Source organism: Pan troglodytes, chromosome 9, assembly GCF_028858775.2.
Source record: "Pan troglodytes isolate AG18354 chromosome 9, NHGRI_mPanTro3-v2.0_pri, whole genome shotgun sequence".
Taxonomy (NCBI): domain Eukaryota; kingdom Metazoa; phylum Chordata; class Mammalia; order Primates; family Hominidae; genus Pan; species Pan troglodytes.
In genome coordinates this window covers 40,523,557-40,542,104 of record NC_072407.2, presented here as the reverse complement: position 1 = coordinate 40,542,104, position 18,548 = coordinate 40,523,557, and the positions used below count along the sequence as shown (strand labels likewise).

At 40.3% G+C, this 18,548-nt stretch overlaps 1 protein-coding gene across 1 annotated transcript in view; it reads right to left on the bottom strand.

The window, feature by feature from the left end:
• The window catches only part of RAG1 (recombination activating 1), a 69,753-nt gene extending 51,278 nt beyond the window's left edge, over nt 1-18,475 (bottom strand). Inside the window, exon 1 of the mRNA XM_016920686.4 lies at nt 18,389-18,475. The gene's annotated coding sequence lies outside the window, so the exon portion shown is untranslated. The remainder of the gene's footprint in view (nt 1-18,388) is intronic.
• Nucleotides 18,476-18,548: the final 73 nt, after the last annotated feature.

The following is an 18,548-nucleotide window of genomic DNA, read 5'->3' as shown; positions in this document are numbered from 1 at the left end:
GGGAGGGTATATGTGTCTGGGAATTTATCCATTTCTTCTAGATTTTCTAGTTTACTTGCACAGAGGTGGTTATAGTATTCTCTGATGGCAGTTTGTATTTCTGTGGGATCGGTGGTGATATCCCCTTTATCATTTTTTATTGTGTCTATTTGATTCTTCTCTCTTTTCTTCTTTATTAGCCTTGCTAGTGGTCTATTTTGTTGATCTTTTCAAAAAAACATCTCCTGGATTCATTGATTTTTTTGAAAGGTTTTTTGTGTCTCTATCTCCTTGAGTTCTGCTCTGATCTTAGTTATTTCTTGTCTTCTGCTAGGTTTTGAATTGGTTTGCTCTTGCTTCTCTAGTTCTTTTAATTGTGATTATGTTAGGGTGTTGATTTTAGATCATTCCTGCTTTCTCTAGTGGCCACTTAATGCTATAAATTTCCCTCTACACACTTCTTTAAACGAATCCCAGAGATTCTGGTACGTTGTGTCTTTGTTCTCATTGGTTTCAAAGAACATCTTTATCTCTGCCTTCATTTCGTTACATACCCAGTAGTCATTCAGGAGCAGATGGTTCAGTTTCCATGTAGTTGAGTGGTTTTGAGTGAGTTTCTTAATTCTGAGTTCTAATTTGATTGCATTGTGGTCTGAGAGACAGCTTGTTATGATTTCTTTTCTTTTACATTTGCTGAGGAGTGTTTTACTTCCAACCATGTGGTCAATTTTAGAATAAGTGTGATGTGGTGCTGAGAAGAATGTATATTCTGTTGATTTGGGGTGGAGAGTTCTGTAGATGTCTATGAGGTCCACTTGGTGCAGAGCTGAGTTCAAGTCCTGAATATCATTAATTTTTTGTCTCATTGATCTGTCTAATATTGACAGTGGGGTGTTAAAGTCTCCCACTATTATTGTGTGGGAGTCTAAGTCTCTTTGTAGATGACATGTTTGTATATTTAGAAAACCCCATTGTCTCAGTCCAAAATCTCCTTAAGCTGATAAGCAACTTCAGCAAAGTCTCAGGATACAAAATCAATGTGCAAAAATTATGAGCATCCCTATACACCAATAACGGACAAACAGAGACACAAATCATGAGTGAACTCCCATTCACAATTGCCACAAAGAGAATAAAATAGCTAGGAATCCCACTTACAAAGGATGTGAAGGACCTCTTTAAGGAGAACTTGAAGGAAATAAAAGAGGACGCAAACAAATGGAAAAACATTTCATGCTCATGGATAGGAAGAATCAATATCGTGAAAATGGCCATACTGCCCAAAGTAATTTATAGATTCAATGCTATCCCCACCAACCTACCACTGACTTTCTTCAAAGAGTTGGAAAAAACTACTTTAAAGTTCATATGGAACCAAAAAAGAGCCCGCATAGCCAATAGAATCCTCAGCAAAAAGAACAAAGCTGGAGGCATCATGCTACCTGACTTCAAACTATACTACAAGGCTACAGTAACCAAAACAGCATGGTACTGGTACCAAAACAGAGATATAGACCAATGGAACAGAACAGAGGCCTCAGAAATAACACCACATATCTACAACAATCTGATCTTTGACAAACCTGACAAAAACAAGCAATGGGGAAGGGATTCCCTATTTAATAAATAGTGCTGGGAAAACTGGCTAGCCATATGTAGAAAGCTGAAACTGGATCACTTCCTTACACCTTATACAAAAATTAACTCAAGATGGATTAAAGACTTAAATATGAGGCCTAAAACGTTAAAAACCCTAGAAGGAAACCTAGGCAATATCATTCAGGACATAGGCAGGGGCAAAGACTTCATGACTAAAACACCAAAAGCAATGGTAACAAAAGCCAAAATTAACAAATGGGATCTAATTAAACTAAAGAGATTCTGCACACCAAAAGAAACTATCATCGGAGTGAACAGGCAACCTACAGAATAGGAGAAAATGTTTGCAATCTATCCATCTGACAAAGGGCTAATATCCAGAATCTACAAAGAACTTAAACAAATTTACAAGAAAAAAGAGAAACAACCCCATCAAAAAGTGAGCAAAGGATATGAACAGACAGTTCTCAAAAGAAGATATCTATGCAGTCAACAGACATATGAAAAAATGCTCATCATCACTGGTCATTAGAGAAATGCAAATCAAAACCACAATGAGATACCATCTCACACCAGTTAGACTGGCAATCATTAAAAAGTCAGGAAACAACAGATGCTGGAGAGGATTTGGAGAAATAGGAATGCTTTTACACAGTTGGTGGGAGTGTAAATTAGTTCAACCATTGTGGAAGACAGTGTGGCAATTCCTCAAGGATCTAGAACTAGAAATACCATTTGACCTAGCAATCCCATTACTGGATATATACCCAAAGGATTATAAATCATGCTACTATGAAGACACATGCACACGTATGTTTATTGTGGCACTATTCACAATAGCAAGGACTTGTAACCAACCCAAATGTCCATCAATGATAGATTGGATAAAGAAAATGTGGCACATATACCATGGAATACTATGCAGCCATAAAAAGGATGAGTTCATGTCCTTTGCAGGGACATGGATGAAGCTGGAAACCATCATTCTCAGCAAACTATCACAAGGACAGAAAACCAAACACCACATGTTTTCACTCATAATTGGCAGTTGGATAATAAGAACACATGGACACAGGGAGGGGAATATCACACACTGGGGCCTATCAGGGGGTGGGGGGAGGGGGGAAGGATAGCATTAGGAGAAATACCTAATGTAATTGATGAGTTGATGGGTGCAGCAAACCAACATGGCACATGTATACCTATGTAACAAACCTGCACGTTGTGCACATGTACCCCAGAACTTAAAAAAATTCTTAACAAAATACTTGCAAACAGAATTCAACAATATATGAAAAGAATTTTGCAACATTTATCTCAAGGATGCAAGACTAGTTCAATATTCAAAACCCAGTTAATGTAATCGACCATTCTAACAACTCTGACAAGAAAAGTCACAATTACAGTGTTCTTATATAACATAGTGTTAGAAGTTCTAGCCAGTTCAATAGGCAAGAAAAGGAAATGAAAAGCGTACAAAACACAAAGAAATGAAACCGTTTCTATTTGCAGATGACATGATTGTCTATGTAGACAATCTCATAGAATTCACAAAAAAAACCCTCCTAGAATTTAAAAAGTGAGTTTAGCAAAGCAACATAAGATAACCACTAAAAATATAAATTGTATTTCAATATACTAGCAATGAAAATGGGCACACTGGAAAATGATTTATTTATTTTTGTAATATCATTTAAATTGCTCAAAAAAAGCTTAGCTATAAATCTAACAAAACACGTATGAAACATGTAAAGGATTTGCATTCTGAAAACAACAAAATGATGATGAAAGAAGTCATAGAAGATCTAAATAAATTGAGACATACCATGTTCATTGACTGAAATATTCATATATAGTAAAAGTATGAATTCTCCCACAAATTAATACACAAATCTAACACAATTCTTATCAAAATACTGGCAAGAATTGTTTAAGATTGACAATATTATTCTAAAATTTATATGGAAGGTAAACGAACTAAAAGAGCTTAGGGAATTTTAAAAATCTAAAGTAGGAAGAATTTATCTACTTGACTTCAAGACTTATTATATAGCTACAGTAATCACAACTTTGTCACATTGGTGGAGGGATAGACATAAAAATCAATGAAAAAAATTGAGAAACCAGAAATAGACCCACATAAGTACAGCCAATTTTTTTTGACAATGGTGCAAAAACAATTCAATAGAGAAAAAATAGGCTTTTAAACAAATGGTACTAGAGCAATTGGATATCACACAGAAAAGAAGGAAAAAGAGACAGAAAGAGGGGAAGGGATGTAGGGAGAAAGGAAAGAAAGGGAAAAAAGAACAAGGAAGGAAAGAGAGGGAAGGAAGGAAGAAAAGAAAGAAGGAAGGAAGAAAAAGACTTGACCTAAGTCTCATCTCTTAACACAAAAACTCAAAATGAATCACAGTAAAAAAGACTAACAATCCAATTAGAAAATGGGCAAATGATATGAAAAGACATTTTTGCCAAATAGAATATATGGATGGCAAATAAGTACATGAAAAGATGTTACACATTTTTAGCCATTAGGAAAATGCAAATTAAAACTACATTGAGGCCAGGTGTGGTGGGTCATGCCTGTAATCCTCAGCACTTTGGAAGGCCGAGGTGGGTGGATCGCTTGAATCCAGGAGTTTAAGGCCAACTCTGGCAACATAGTGAGACCCCCTGTCTCTACAAAAATCACAAAAAATAGCCAGATGTGGTGGTGTGTGCGTGTATTCCCAGCTGCTTGGGAGGCTTAGGTGGAAGGATCACCTGAGCGAGGGAAAGTGGAGCCTGCAGTGTGCACTGATTGCATCACTGCTTCCCAGCCTGGGTAAGAGAGTGAGACCTTGTCTGAAAAAAAAAAAATAGCACACACCACATTGAGATATAACTACATATTTATCAGATGCCTAAAATAAAGCTAAATCACTTATACATTGCTGGTGGGAATGTACCTTGGTAGAGACACTCTAAATAACTACTTTGCCATTTCTTTTCTTTTCTTTCTTTTTTTTTTATTATACTTTAAGTTCTAGGGTACATGTGCACAACATGCAGGTTTGTTACATATATATACATGTGCCATGTTGGTGTGCTGCACCCATTAACTCATCATTTACATTAGGTATATTTCCTAATGCTATCCCTCCCCCCTCCTCCAAAGCTAAAATGCAATTACCATGACTCAGTAATTACACTCCTGGATTTAACCCAGAAAAATGAAAATTTATGTTCACACAGAAACCTGCCACAGGAATGTTCATAGCCAACCCCAGTCCAAAAATCTACACACTATATTATTCCATTCATATAAAATTCTTGAAATGATAAAAGTATAGAAATAGAGAACAGATTAGTAGTTTGGGGGGTTTAAAGGTGGATAGAGGAGAAGAGAGTGGGTGTGGTATAAAAGGGCAACATGACGGATGGATCCTGGTGATAGCAGAAATATTCTATATCTTGATTGTATGAATGTCAAGATATTGTCATATTAGCCTACAGTTTTGCATGGTGTTACCATTGGTAGAAACCGAGTAAAGCATAAATGGGATTTCTTATATCTTATAATTGCATGTAAATTTACAATGATCTCAAAATTGAAAGTGTAATTTTTTAAAAAAAATTATGCAATGGCCAGCAAATGCAATTGTGAACTTGGACTGGATCCTGGATGGAAGCCCAAGCCAAACATCCATCTCTAACAAATATTTGAAGTACATTTGGAGAAATTTAAATATGGGTGTGTATTGGATAATGTTTATTATGTAAGTTAAGTTTTCAAGTGTGATAATTATATTATAGTTATGTAGAAAACTCTCCTTGTTCTTAGTTGTATTAGCCCATTTCACACTGCTAATAAAGACATACCCAAGACTGGGCAATTTATGAAAGAAAGAGGTTTATTGGACTTACAGTTCCACATGGCTGGGGAGGCCTCACGATCATGGTGGAAAGCAAGGAGGAGCAAGTCACATCTTACATGGATGGCAGCAGGCAAAGAGAGAGCTTGTGCAGGGAAACTCCCATTTTTAAAACCGTCAGATCTTATGAGACCTATTCACTATTATAAGAACAGCACAAGAACGACCCGCCCCCATGATTCAATCATCTCCCACCAGGTCCTTCCCATAACACGTGGCAATTATGGGAGCTACAAGATGAGGTTTGGGTGACGACACAGAGCCAAATCATATCATTCCACCCCTGGCCTCTCCCAAATATCATATCTTCACATTTCAAAATGAATCATGCCTTCCCAATAGTCCCCCTAAGTCTCAGCTCATTTCAGCATTAACTCAAAAGTCCACAGTCCAAAGTCTCATCTGAGACAAGGCAAGTCCCTTCACCTATGAGCCTATAAAATCAAAAGCAAGTTAGTTACTTCCTAGGTACAATGGGGGTACAGTCATTGGGTAAATACACCTCTTCCAAATGAGAGAAATTGGCCAAAACAAAAGAGCTAAAGGGCTCATGCAAATCCAAAATCCAGCAGGGCAGTTAAATCTTAAAGCTCCAAAATGATCTCCTTTGTCTCCATGTCTCAAATCCAGGTCACGCTGATGCAAGAGGTGGGTACTCATGGTCTTAGGCAGCTCTGCCCCTGTGGCTTTGCAGGGTACAGCCCCTCCCAGCTGCTTTCACAGGCCGGTGTTGAATGTCTGTAGCTTTTCCAGGCAAACAGTGCAAGCTGTCAGTAGATCTACCATTCTGGGGTATGGAGGATGGTGGCCCTCTTCTCACAGCTCCACTAGGCAGAGCCCCAGTAGGAACTCTGTGTGGGGGCTCTGACCCTACATTGCCTTTCCACACTTCCCTAGCAGAAGTTCTCCATGAGGTCCCCACCCCTGCAGCAAACTTCTGCCTGGGCATCCAGGCGTTTCCATACATCTTTCTGAAATGTAGGCAGAGGTTCCCCAACCTCAATTCTTGACATCTGGGCACTCGCGGGCTCAACACCACATGGAAGTTGCCAAGGCTTGGGGCTTGCACCCTCTGAATCCACAGCCCGAGCCATACCTTGGACCCTTTTAGTCATGGCTGGAGCAGTTGGGACACAGGGCACCAAGTCCCAAGACAGCACACAGCACAGGAGCCCTGGGCCGGGCCCACAAAACCACTTTTTCCTCCTAGGCCTCTGGGCCTGTGATGGGAGGGGCTGCTGTGAAGGCCTCTGACATACCCTGGAGATACTTTTTCCATTGTCTTGGGGATTAACATTCGGCTCTTTATTACTTATGCAAATTTCTGCAGCTGGCTTAAATTTCTCCTCAGAAAATGGGATTTTTTTTTCTATTTCATTGTCAGGCAGCAAATTTTCCAAACTTTTATGCTCTGCTTCCCTTATAAAACTGAATGCCTTTAACAGCACCCAAGTCACCTCTTGAATGCTTTCCTGCTTAGAAATTTCTTCCACCAATACCCTAAATCATCTCTCTTAAGTTCAAAGTTCTACAAATCTCCAGGGCAGGGGCAAAATGCATCCAGTTTCTTTGCTAAAACATAACAAGAGGCACATTTTCTCCAGTTCCCAACAAGTTCCTCATCTCCATCTGATACCACCTCAGCCTGGATTACATTATCCATATCATTATCAGCATTTTGGTCAAAGCCATTGAACAAGTGTCTAGGAAGTTCCAAACTTTCCCACATGTTCCTGTCTTCTTCTGAGCCCTCCAAGCTGTTCCAACCTCTCCCTGTTACCTAGTTCCAAAGTTGCTTCCCCATTTTCAGATATCTTTTCAGCAGCACCCACTCTGCTGGTACCAATTTACTGTATTAGTCCATTTTCACACTGCTGATAAAGGCATACCCAAGACTGAGCAATTTACAAAAGAAGGAGGTTTATTGGACTCACAGTTCCACTTAGCTGGGGAGGCCTCACAATCATGGTAGATGAAAGGCACATCTCACATGGCAGCAGACAAGAGAAGAGAGTTTGGGCAGGGAGACTCCGATTTTTAAAACCATCAGATTTAGTGAGACTCATTCACTATCATGAGAACAGCACAGGAAAGACTTGCCCCCATGACTCAATCATCTTTCACCAGGTCCCTCCCACGACACATGGAAATTGTGGGAGCTGAAAGATGAGATTTGGGCCAGGCGCAGTGGCTCAAGCCTGTAATCCCAGCACTTTGGGAGGCTGAGGAGGATGGATCATGTGAGGTCAGGAGTTCGAGACCAGCCTGACCAACATGGAGAAACCTCGTCTCTACCAAAAATGCAAAATTAGCTGGGCATGGTGGTGCGTGCCTGTAGTCCCAGCTACTCAGGAGGCTGAGGCAGGGGAATCACTTGAACCCAGGAGGCGGAGGTTGCAGTGAGCCAAGATCATGCCATGGCACTCTAGCCTGGGCAAAATGAGCAAAACTCCAACTCAAAAAAAAAAAAAAAAAAAGATGAGATTTTGGTGGGGACACAGGCCAAACCATATAATTAGTGTAATGAAATATTTAAGGATAACATGTAACAATGCCTGCCCCTTACTCTCAAACCATTGAGAAATTATAAACTGGAGAAAGGGAAGTGGGATGAAAGAAGGAAAGGAAAGCAGCCTCCATAACCAATAGCTATAAACTTTGTCCCATATTTTAAGAGTTAAGATCTCAACTAACAAAGTAATCTTTAATGTCTCACTGGCCTGGACAAACACAGCAATTCCTTTTCACAACACTAACGTTTCACTTTCTTAGATAAAGTTTGTAACCCTTTTATATATCTGATATGTTTTACTGGATAGATACTGTAACCTTTTTCAAATATATGTTATCACTACATTTGAATAGCCTTTTTCAGCCAGGCGCCATGGCTCATGCCTGTAATCCCAGCACTTCAGGAGGTCGAGGCGGGTGGAACACCTGAGGTCAGGAGTTTGCGACCAGCTGGCCAACATGGGGAAACCCCGTCTCTTCCAAAAATACAAAAATACAAAAAATTAGCTGGGCGTGGTGATGCGCACCTGTAGTCCCAGCTACTCGGGAGGCTGAGACGGGAGAATCACTTGAACCCAGGAGATGGAGGTTGCAGTGAGCCAAGATCACGCCACTGCACTCCAGCCTGGGCAACAGAGCAAGACTTTGTCTAAAAAAAAAAAATTAAAAAATAAATAGCCTTTATCCAGTTTGTGAACATATGACTCACATTTCCCTCTTGGCTGAATGTCCTTGGGTCTCATCTTCCCCACTGCAATGACAGCAAGAAAACAATTTGAAGTGGCTTCAGATTGCACTCCTGTCAAAAGAAAGCTTGTGATGTTGATGAATTTAGGAACTGTGGGATAGTGGTCCTCAAGCCCTGGTGGGTAAGCTCTTCCTTCCTTTCCTAATGTAGTTCTTACATAAACAGCAAGACTATGTTTTAAATTTTTAAATTGGTAGTCAATTTAAATTTAAATTCCAATCATGGTGGCTATTTCAGAAAGTAGAGCTGAGTTTCAAAATGTTAAGGAGGACATTTTTACTTTTTATTTTATAATCTTCTGTAACATGACTATTTTCTCTTGTCTGTGAATTTGAATTTCTTTTTAAAGTTGTGGGTGTGGGTTGGTGGGAGGGCGTGGAGGGGTTATGTTCATTTGGTTTTTAAGACAATACTCAATATTAGAATCCTGGAAAGAACAAATAGGATGATACCAAGAGCCAGATGGAACACAAACTGATACCTTTCTGGGAAGTCATTTGTAACAGGAGTCATAAATATTCACAGCCTTTGGCCTACCAATTTCCCTTGAAGGAATCCTTCTTAAAGTCATAATTTAAAATGCTGACAAAGATTCATGCAAAAAAAGTTCATTGGCACATTATAAATGCAAAGGTAGAAGAAATAACCTAATGTTCAACCTTAGAGGAATAGTTAATTATAAGTGCAGTTGTATAGATAGGAAACCGTACATTCTTTAATATTATTCTGAAACATTTGATCACAAATAAAAATGCTTGATGTGTTTGAAGTAAATATAAGTGACTTTAAGAGCAGTGCAACTAAAGCTGTTGAATTTCAGTTTCCAACTGTGTTCCAATGTCTAATATTTTATTTCCTCTCTGGAATATGATTTTTGGCACTTCCCTACCTTAGTTTTGAGGGATTTCCCATTAGAAAACACACCTGTCTGGTCATGGCTAAAATTCTTTGTTGCCCATTGATTTGTAATATTGACCCTTTATATCCCTACCTTACTGATGCAGAAAACAACAAAAAAAATGTAAATGGTCCTTAATAAATGCCTTAAGAAAAAATTACCACCATTATCACCCTCAAATAAACATTTTAGAAATCTTCCAACGGGCATATATCAAATCTTCAAAGGACATTATTTATTTAACATAATTGATATCCCCTACAGAATCTTCTTCAGGAAAGTAGTATCATTAGCTCATTCAGAACATGAACATTACTTGGTTATAAGAAAGCGAACACTCATACCATTTAGGACATAGGCATGGGCAAGGACTTCATGTCTAAAACACCAAAAGCAATGGCAACAAAAGCCAAAATTGACAAATGGGATCTAATTAAACTAAAGAGCTTCTGCACAGCAAAAGAAACTACCATCAGAGTGAACAGGCATCCTACAAAATGGGAGAAAATTTTTGCAATCTACTCATCTGACAAAGGGCTAATATCCAGAATCTACAATGAACTCCAACAAATTTACAAGAAAAAAAACAAATAACCCCATCAAAAAGTGGGCTAAGGATATGAACAGACACTTCTCAAAAGAAGACATTTATGCAGCCAAAAGACACATGAAAAAATGCTCATCATCACTGGCCATCAGAGAAATGCAAATCAAAACCACAATGAGATACCATCTCACACCTGTTAGAATGGTGATCATTAAAAAGTCAGGAAACAACAAGTGCTGGAGAGGATGTGGAGAAATAGGAACACTTTTACACTGTTGGTGGGACTGTAAACTAGTTCAACTATAGTGGAAGTCAGTGTGGCGATTCCTCAGGGATCTAGAACTAGAAATATCATTTGACCCATCCATCCCATTACTGGCTATATACCCAAAGAATTATAAATCATGCTGCTATAAAGACACATGCACACATATGTTTATTGCGGCACTATTCACAATAGCAAAGACTTGGAACCAACCCAAATGTCCAACAATGATAGACTAGATTAAGAAAATGTGGCACAAATACACCATGGAATACTATGCAGCCATAAAAAATGATGAGTTTCATGTCCTTTGTAGGGAAATGGATGAAGCTGGAAACCATCATTCTCAGCAAACTATCGCAAGGACAAAAAAACCAAACACTGCATGTTCTCACTCATAGGTGGGAACTGAACAATGAGAACATATGAACACAGGAAGGGGAACATCACACACCGGGGACTGTTGTGGGGTGGGGGGAGGAGGGAGGGATAGCATTAGGAGATATACCTAATGCTAAATGACGAGTTAATGGGTGCAGCACACCAACATGGCACATGTATACATATGTAACAAACCTGCACGTTGTGCACATGTATCCTAAAACTTAAAGTATAATAATAATAAAATTTTTTAAAAAAGCGAACAGTCTCATGTTGTTTGTTAAAGCAATGTTCTACTTAGTAAATCCACAGAGAAATCTGTTCTGTTCTGGCAGGAATTGGGATGAAAGTGACTTTTTGGTGGATGCATTCTGCAAGTTCAATTTGAAATTGAAAGTTATTTTGTTCTTAATAATCACAAGGTATTAACGACCACACCATATGGGAGAGGCAAATGTAGGTAAAGATGGCAGGAGTCTGGAATATGTGTCCTACTATATGTGACAGAAAACGAAAAGGTATGATAGCATTAACAAAACACACTCAAACACACACACACACTTACACAAACCTTCCATTTCCTTTGATAGTAAAGCCATTTGTAATTTACCTAATTTTGTCATTCTAATAAACCTCATTGTAGGCTGACTCTGCTCTAAAAAAATTGTATATTCCCCCCACCCCAAAACATTTGCATTTAGTTGTTTGGAACAAAATACACATTCTTCTATAGAAACAATGTTATAAATTGGGATTAGTTTTCCAGTCAGCCTCACAAGAGACAATTTGGTTCATACTGTAACTAAAATATGTTTGCGATGAAAATATGCAATTATTGAAAATAATACTGTTGCATAAAAGACATTATTTCAACTACATTGTGGGCAATTCAAGAAAACTAATCGTGATTTAGTGTCCTTTTTGGGAAATCATATCACAAATTCGAATCAGGAACACTGGAAACAAGTATCCTGTTTTTCCCACCAAGTTCAAACCTCAGTTTGGGACACTTCCTCCTGTCCTGCCTCAGATTCTCTCCTTTCGCTGCTGCTGCGAGAGCCTCCACACCTAGCAACCATCAGCAATATACACAAACCAGGCTTTTAAATTCAGACACTTCCTAAACGATAAACCTCCAATTGTTTCAAAATACAGATAAACCAAAAGCTTAAATATATGTTTTTGGGCCGGGTTCAGTGGTTCACACCTGTAATTCCAGCAGTAAGTAGCAAAGTCAAACAAAGGCACATGCTCCAACATAGATAAATATTTATTAGGTGAACATGTTAAGCAATAATACTGAAAGGACATGTAGGCATCCTTTTGCTTTATTTCAGGTTTGGGGTGATTTTAGTAATTTTTAAAAATGTGTCCTGAAGGGAAGGTACAAAGAGAATTCATAAGGTAGTACTTACTTCGGTGAATTAATCTGACTTTTAGCTCAGTTCAAAAACTGATTCTGCCGGCCGGGCGCGGTGGCTCACGCCAGTAATCCCAGCACTTTAGGAGGCCGAGGCAGGTGGATCACGAGGTCAGGAAATCGAGACCATCCTGGCTAACACGGTGAAACTCCGTCTCTACTATAAATACAAAAAATTCTCCGGGCGTGGTGGCGGGCGCCTGTAGTCCCAGCTACTCGGGATGCTGAGGCAGGAGAATGGCGTGAGCCCGGGAGACGGAGCTTGCAGCGAGCGGAGATCGCGCCACTGCACTCCAGCCTGGGCGACAGAGCGAGACTCCGTCTCAAAAAAACAAACAAACCAACAAACAAAAAACACAGCACTGATTTTTACCACACCATGTGTCTGGGCACTAACTCGGCTCATAAGAAACATATAGGCAAATCAGACAAAAGCAATTCATTTGCATTAAAACTATAATTCACAAGTAGATCAGATACTTACATCCTCTGGCTGGTACATTTTTTCCCTCAAGGAAAGCAGTTAATTGGGTGAATTTATCATCTCAACATTGCTTGATGAACAGTGGCAAAATTAAGAACAAAACTGGCTCCAATGCAGTGGATATGTGCCCACCTTCCCCTTTCTTCAAAATTAAGAAAAAAATAGACTCATTCCTTTATCCAAGAGCAGGAAAAATGAGCGTGACCACAAAAAAAGCCTAGGTTTTTTATTGGATTTGGGGAAGACAACGGAGAAGGAGGGCACATATTTGTATTCCTTGCTAGTAGATGGGCTTTACCAAGGAAAACTCGTTGTCTTGGAAATTTTGGAGAACTTTTGTAGATTTCAATGTGATTTCTAAAACTAAACTTCTGCCTCCTGGTGGCTCAGACTCTGCTTCTAGCCTGGACAGTCGACAACCAAAGGTGCATCTCCAAAGCCTGCCATTACTGTGTACAGTCTCCCCGGGAGCCTCCCTGCACAAATCCACATGTCCACACACCTTCCCTTCCCACTTTGTCACCCCCTCCCGCTGCCCTGCCCCTCCACTGCTCTGAGCACTTTCCCTCATGTTGATGGTAGTGGGGAGGATGGAGAAGAGGGTGGAATGGTGGGGGCTGCCGAGAAACTTAGGACACTTGCAGTGTATTTTAAGGCCAGAATCCTGTATTCAGAAATATCCTTTCATGTGATTCTTTGGCTTCATTAACTTCTGGTAGCAATTGTAACATTTAACAACTCAAAGATTATGACATCAGGCCATCTCCAAAATGCCTGCCTTTGAAAATGGGCCACCAGGGGGAGATTTTGATCCAAGGCACCTCCTCCTCCAAACAGCTGCCACACTACATCTCTGACCTTGCCTAGGTCCCATCATACCGAATTCCTCTTTCCCCTTTTAATTACCTCATTCTTTCTTGGTCTATACTTTCATAAAAGGTTAGCGTATCTACATTCTTATTCTTGCTTCTGGCACAAGAAAGATTCTGACTCTCAGGTGTTTTTGTCCAGATTGCATGTACCAGGTTGCGTTTCTTCTCTGAACACACAATCTCCCCAGGTTGTGTCACCTCCTTAAAACAGCTGGGCACAGACACCTTCTGGAAAGTTTTGTGTCCCCTCAGGAGTATGCCCACTCTGATCTGAAGCCTGCTGCTTTAGTTCCTTCTCCCTGCCTCAACCACACTGACTTTAAGGCTCTGGATTATAAATGTAGCTTATTTCAGCTTTAGGGCCTTTGCAATAGGTGTTCCCTCTGCATGGACCACTCTGCTTAAAGATCTTTGCATGCAGAAACCATCACTCAGGTATTTAGTTTAAATCTCTCCTTCACAGATGAGTGGTGAGTGAGGGAATGAAGCTGCATCTGTATTTACAGCCACTCCCCATCCTCATATTACTGCCTGAGCTCCACCTCCTGCCAGATCAGCTGTGGCATTAGATTCTCACAAGAGCACAAACCCTTTTGTGAACTGCACATGCGAGGGATCTAGGTTGCACACTTCTTATGAGAATTTAATGCCTGATGATCTGTCACTGTCTCTCATCACCCCCAGATGGGACTGTCTAGTTGCAGCAAAACAAGCTCAGAAATCCCACTGATTCTACATTATGGTGAGTTGTATAATTATTTCATTATATAGTGCAATGTAATGATAATAGAAATAAAGTGCGCAATAAATGTAATGCACTTGAATCAACCCAAAACCATCCCTCTGCCCCACTCTACTCTGTAGAAAAACTGTCTTCCAAAAATCCACTCCCTAGTTCCAAAATGTTTGGGGACTGCGGCACTGCTGTATCTGCTGGGCTAAGAACAGTGCCTAACACATTCTATTAATTATCTATTGCTGTGTACCAAATTACCCAAACTTTAGAGCTTAAGACAACATTTATTATATCACAGTTTTTGTAGGTTCCAGCTTAGGGTCTCTTGTGAGATTGCAGTCAAGATGTCATCTGATGGCTTGACTGGGGCTGGAAGATCCACTTCCAGGATGACTCACTCACAAGGCTTTGGCAGAAAGCCTCAGCAATCGTCTGGCTATCGGCAAGAGGGCTCAGTTGCTCAGCAGCCTTTCTAAAGGGCTACTTGGGTGTCCTCAGGACAGGGCAGGGCTTTTCCCTCACAGCAAATAAGAGAGAGCAAGACAGAAGCTACAATGTCTTCTATAGCCCAGTCTAGGGAGGCACATTCCGTCATTTCCACAATATCCTGTTTGATATGGTTTGGCTGTGTCCCCACCCAAATCTCATCTTGAATTGTAGCTCCCCTAATTTCCACGTGTTGTGGGAGGGACCCAGTGGGAGATAACTGAATCATGGGGGCAGTTTCCCCCATACTGTTCTTGTAGTAGTGAATAAGTCTCACAAGATCTGATGGTTTTATCAAGGGAAACCCCCTTCACTTAGATCTCATTCTCTCTCTTGTCTGCTGCCATGTAAGACATGCCTTTTGCCTTCCACCATGATTGTGAGGCTTCCCCAGTCATGTGGAACTGTGAGTCCATTAAACCTCTTTTACTTTATAAACTACCCAGTCTCAAGTATGTCTTTATCAGCTGTGTGAGAACAGACTAATATACTGTTACATGAGGCAGCCCTATGTATTGTGGAAGCAAACTACACATGGGCATAAATACCATCTTCAAGGCAGGCTGCCACACACACTTATAATGGTTGTTCAATAAGTGTATTTTGAGCTAATGAATTGTGTCATAATTTTATAATTCAACTTGTAGAGAGCCATCTTATTTCCAAATATTTGGGGAAGTTTTACCTTCCCAACTCTACCTTCAGCTGTGTAAAACTATTTCCTATTTCATTTTTCAAATAGGATGTGAGAAACAGCAACCCAGGAATGATATTGTCTTAGTTCAATCTGTGCTGCTATAACAGCATAACACTGACTGGGTAATTTATAATGAACAGAAATTTACTGGCTTAGTTCTGGAGGCTGGGAAGTCCAAACTCAAGGGGCTGGTATCTTGCAAGAGCCTTCTTGCTGTGTCATGCTATGCTGGAGGGCAAAGTGAAGGCAAGAGAGAAAGAAAGAGATGGAGAGAAAGATGGGGCCGGACCAAACTTGTCCCTTTATAAGGAACCTACTCCCAGAATAACGAATTCACTCGCATGATAATGGCATTGATCCATTCATGAAGAGTGTCCTTCCACGACCCAAATACCTCTCATTAGGTCCCACCTCCCAAAACCACCACATTGGGGATCAAGTTTCCAATGCATGAAATTTAGGGGACACATTGAAACTATAGAAGATATGGAGACTATATCTTTATTCACGTTTGATTTACTTATAAGGACAACTGGACAAAATATTTTAAATTATTAGGTTGGTACAAAAGTAATTGGCATTTTTTCCATTAAAAGTAAAGGCAAAGACCACAATTATTCTTGCACCAATCTAATAGCAGCTTTTCAGGAAACCTGATCATTGTGGTTGCTATATATAGGTAACTTTACTAATAGGAATATTCAATTATTTCCATCTGCGTAGGACTTCCTAGTTTGCAAGGTATCTTTCCATATGACCTCATTTGAACTCATAACAGCTCTGAAAAGAAGACAGGATAGATTTCATTACCACTCTATAGATAACGACATCTGACCAGGTCCCAATTTCAATGAGAGTCAGAAGCAGGAGTAGAACTTTGGCTTTCTTATTTCGTGTATCAGGAAAGAATTCAAGAAAGAACTGTGCATAAAGTAGGCTTAGCTATGTAGCAGAAAAGACAATCCCAATATCTCAATGGCTTAAAATAACAGGCGTTTGTTTCCTGCTCTCGTAAGTCCAATGCAGGTGGATTGACTTTCCAAGGCAACTGCCCTTCATACATCAACTGAGTGATACATCTCTTCCCTCTTGTAGTTGCCCTTTGCTCCTTGGTTGTACACAGGGGAAACAGTCTTGCAATGAAAATAAAACGCTTTGACCTAGGAATGATATGCATCCTTCTCGTCATAGCTCACAGGCCAGAACTAGTCACGTGGCCCTGCCTGATTGCAAAGGGAAATGGTATTTGTAAGTTTCCTGTGTGCCCAAGGCATGGATGAGCACTAAAACTCTCTCCTATATTGAATAAATTGGATTTGAAGGAGTAGGAAAAGGCCCCTTGAGGGCACTTATGAAAACAATGTAAAGAAACATACACAGAACACCTAATCTTTTTGAAAGCCTGGTGCTGGAGTCTCTCACAATAGATTTTTATTATTTTATACTGACAAAAGCCTGGTAAGGTAGACATTATCCCCTTTTTTATAGTTTTTGGTCATTGTAGTTCATGGAGGTTATGTAACCTGCCCCAGAGCTCACACTAAGAAGTGGAGGGAACTCTGATTCTCTTGCTCTTCCTTTTCTCCAGCTCTCAATTTCATATAATGATATTTTCTTCCATCCCATAAGAGATTTAATTTTTAAGAGGAGCTTCTAGGGAGGGATACACAAAGGCTGGCAATGTTTTATTTTTTAAAGCTGGGTGGTGAGCACACAGATGTTTGTGCTCTTTTTATGTCTTAAGTGTTTCAAAATACAATCTTTTAAAAGGGGGTTGACAGAACCTGAGAACCAGTGATAAATTCTTCTTAAAAAGAGAAGCATTTTTAATGAATATTGGCAGCCAGAAAGTAGGACATACAGTATTGGTAACATTTATTGAGCCCATACTATGTCCTAGTTTTGGGTTTGTTTGTTTGTTCGTTTGTTCCTTGAGACGGGGTCTCACTCTGTCACCCAGGCTGGAATGCAGTGGTGCAATCATGGCTTACTGTAGCCTTGACTGCCAGGGCTCAAGCCATCCTCCCACCTCAGCCTCCAGAGTAGCCGAGACTACAGATGTGCACCACCACACCCAGGTAATTTTTTAATTTTGTGTAAAGATGGGGTCTCACAATGTTGCCCAGGCTGGTCTCAAATTCCTGGCCTCAAGTGATCCTCCTGCCTTAGCCTCCCAAAGTACTGGGATTATAGGCATGAGCCTATTTGTGCCTGGCCAGATAGTTTTAAATAATTTCTTTACATATTTTATCTCATCCTTCCAACAACCCTGTGAGGTAGATACTATTATTATCCCCATGTTAATACGAGATGAGAAAACTGAAACAAGTACAGATTAAGTATTTTACCTAAATCACACATTTATTATAGGAAAAACTGGATTGGAACCAAGCATTCTGGCTTCAGGATACATACGCATGACTACTATCCTGGAAAACCTCCCCTAAGAGGTGGACGATGAACCAAATATGCAGAGGTGGATGAAACTCTTTTGTGCTTCTCCAGCAAAACGCGTGGTACATTCTCTAGACGTTTATGACCAGTTAAACGGGGAATTTAAAATAGTTTTCCCATGACAGAGAAAGACAAAGCCTGGTGTTCTTGGCAGGAAATTCAAAGAAATATTTAAGGCAAGGGCTGACTCCCTTGGACCGGATGAAGGGGAAGAGCAGGTAATAATAGAGGGTTCTATGGATCGCGGAAACTTCCTGGGCAAGGAGGGTGGAGCTGGGGAGGGGTTTAAGAATTCCTGAAGGTCAAGCGATCTAGCCCAGCTGGGGTTTTCTCCTGCTTGGAGAGGGGTGCTATAAAAGCGCAGTTTGGGATTACTACTGTCGCCACTGCTCACCAAATTAAGTTATTCCGGGAGGGATCTTCTCGTCGCCATCCTCATTCCAACACACACCCATTGACACACTCGGGTTCGGCTGTGCGGTGCAACGAATTCCCAGGTGGGACACCCGAGCAGGAAGAAAGCCAGGCTGCGGGGCTGGGGGCGCCGCCCGGCC